The sequence below is a fragment of the Bison bison genome, unplaced genomic scaffold (genome assembly GCF_000754665.1).
Source record: "Bison bison bison isolate TAMUID 2011002044 unplaced genomic scaffold, Bison_UMD1.0 scf7180017846629, whole genome shotgun sequence".
NCBI classification, from domain to species: domain Eukaryota; kingdom Metazoa; phylum Chordata; class Mammalia; order Artiodactyla; family Bovidae; genus Bison; species Bison bison.
Window position 1 is genome coordinate 28,247 of NW_011477202.1, and position 2,688 is coordinate 30,934.

Consider the following 2,688-nt stretch of genomic DNA (forward strand, 5'->3'; position numbering starts at 1 on the left):
GGAGGCCCAGAGGTTAAGACTTGGCACTTTCACTCCTGTGGGCCCAGGGTTTGATCCCCAGTCAGGGAACTAGGATCTCGCAAGCCAAAAACAAAAAACAAAACACTGAACTATTCACTTCCAAAAGCCATGAATCTTGCTGTTGGCTTCATCAGGATGATCTGGGAAGTATTTTAAGGTCTCATAGGACCTCTCCCAACTACCAGAGATCCTGGCATCAGTCTCTTACCCCGACCACCACTCTGAACATCTCTAATCTACTGGGGGAAGGACCCATTAGTTTGAACAGGCAATTAAGAATCACTGTCCTAAACGACAAGTTCAAAATGTTTTTGGTGTTTTCTTTTATTTCCCCCCTCCCCACCTCTCTCTTTCAAGATTCTTTCAACGACTCTGAATTAAAGTCTCAGATGTATGCGTGGCATCTTTCTGATACTTCTGATTTCTCAGTACAGCATTAGCTATTTGATATTTTAATAAAGAAAGAATATTATATTAAGGAAAAAACAATAGAAAAACTTCCCAAGAAGCAGATACCTGTCTGTTTACAAGCCTGAAGTATACCCCTTCCTTCTTCATTAGTTCTCTGTGGCTTCCTTGCTCCACAATGACTCCATCGTCAAACCCAGCGATGACATCTGCATTTCGGATTGTAGACAGTCGGTGAGCTATCACTATGGTGGTCCGGCCTTCCCTGGCCTAGAGGGGAAAAGGACAGGCATGAAGGGGAGCAGGGTTACACCGTCCTTGCACTGTTGATTAACACACAATGAAGCAGGCAGATGGGGGTGTCTGTGGTTGATGGAGAGCAGCTCACCATCCCTGTGTGATCAGGGCACAAAGGCATCACTCACATGTGAACGGATACAAGGGGACTTAAATTCTGGACCAGACAGGAGGCCAATCCCCCAGGATGAAGATGGAGAACTCTGGAGTTTCTCTAATGTTTTCATACCATCGTGAGGAGCCCTGCTTCTGAGTTATACGATATGCTAAAGACTTTAGCAGAAGCATGTTCAGAAGTTGTTGCCACATAAGGCCTTCTCCAGAGCACTTCTGTATGATTTCTTCTGAAGTGCCTGCAATTCTGTAATTAGTGTGATTGTAATTCTGATGGACTACGTGCAGGCACCTTAGGCGAAAACATATCCTGAGGTCTGGATGGTTTAAATTATGGTTCAAAGACCATCTCAGTCACAAACTCTGGAGTGGGGCCAGTAACTGTGATTTTTAACAAATACTTTGGGTGGTTTTTATGGATACTGAAATCTACAAATCACTCCCTAAGTAGTTCAGTGAGCTCACATGTCATTAGCTTGATGGGTTAATGAAAGGACTGGAAAATGTCCATCAAATTATTCACGTTATGTCATTAACAATAGTTATTCTTTTTAATATTCATTACCCTATTAGATTAACAACTTCTTAAGACCACTACCTACCTACTCTGAGGCAATAAAACCACATTGTTAGGATGGTATTTAGGGCGTGGCCCAAATCACCTAAGCAGGTAAAAACATAAAAATGCGAGGCTAGATTCATAATAGCCAAAAAGTGAGAACAATCCAAACGTTCAGTTGATCAAAAGAGAAACAAAAGGTGGTATATCCATACAATGGAATAGCACTGGGCCAGGAAAGGAAATGAGATTCTGATACGTGTTTCAATATGGATGGACCTTAAAAATATGATGCTAAGTTAAAGAAGTCAGTTAAAACAGACCATGCCTTGTATGATTCTATTTATAGGAAATGTCCAGAATGGGAAAATCCAGAGAGAGAGAAAGATTAGCGATTGCTAAGCTCAAGGGTGAGGGTAGAATAGAGAGTGAGTACTATGGGGTACAAGGGTTTTTTTTTTTTTTTTTGAATGATGAAAATATTCTTCAGTGAGATCATGCAGATGGTTACAAAATCTTGTGAATATATTAATACTAAAAACAAATGACTGTGCATTTAAAAAGGGTGAACTTCATGGTATATGAATCTTTTTAAAAGATTCATCAATCTTTTTAAAAAGAGCATCCACAAAAATTCTGAAAAAGTTAATAAGTATCTGGGTAATAGCTCTACTAGATACTAAAACATAAAAAGCTACAGCAATTAAAACAATAAAATCCAGGGGAAGCTATCACATGAACAGACAATTTAATCAACAGAATCATACAGAGAGTCCAGAATAGACATACATTTTTAAGAATTCAGTTCAGTTCAGTCACTCAGTCGTGTCCAACTCTTTGGGACCCCATGGAATGTAGCACGCCAGGCCTCCCTGTCCATCACCAACTCCAGGAGTTCATTCAAACTCATGTCCAACCAGTCGGTGATGCCATCCAACCATCTCATCCTCTGACTGTGTGGATCACAACAAACTCTGGAAAATTCTTAAAGAGATGGGAATACCAGACCACCATGAGCAACTGAACTCTGCTCATGTCCTCATCAGTAAAATGGGGAGTAAAATCACACCTATCTTGCAAGTTTTGTCAAGATGAAATGAGAGAGTGCATGAGGCATACTTAATCACAGGACCTATAATATAATCAGTGCTCAGTAACTTATCTAAAATGATTCAGTTCAGTTCAGTCGCTCACTCATGTCCGACTCTTTGCAACCCCAAGAATCGCAGCACGCCAGGCCTCCCTGTCCATCACCAACTCCCAGAGTTCACTCAAACTCACGTCCATCG

General features: G+C 40.9%; 1 long non-coding RNA gene across 1 annotated transcript in view; it reads right to left on the minus strand.

The window, feature by feature from the left end:
* Nucleotides 1–712, minus strand: part of LOC104988956 — a 28,164-nt gene extending 27,452 nt beyond the window's left edge. Inside the window, exon 1 of the long non-coding RNA XR_825307.1 lies at nt 538–712. This is a non-coding gene — a long non-coding RNA (uncharacterized LOC104988956). The remainder of the gene's footprint in view (nt 1–537) is intronic.
* Between the last annotated feature and the right edge of the window lie 1,976 nt (nt 713–2,688).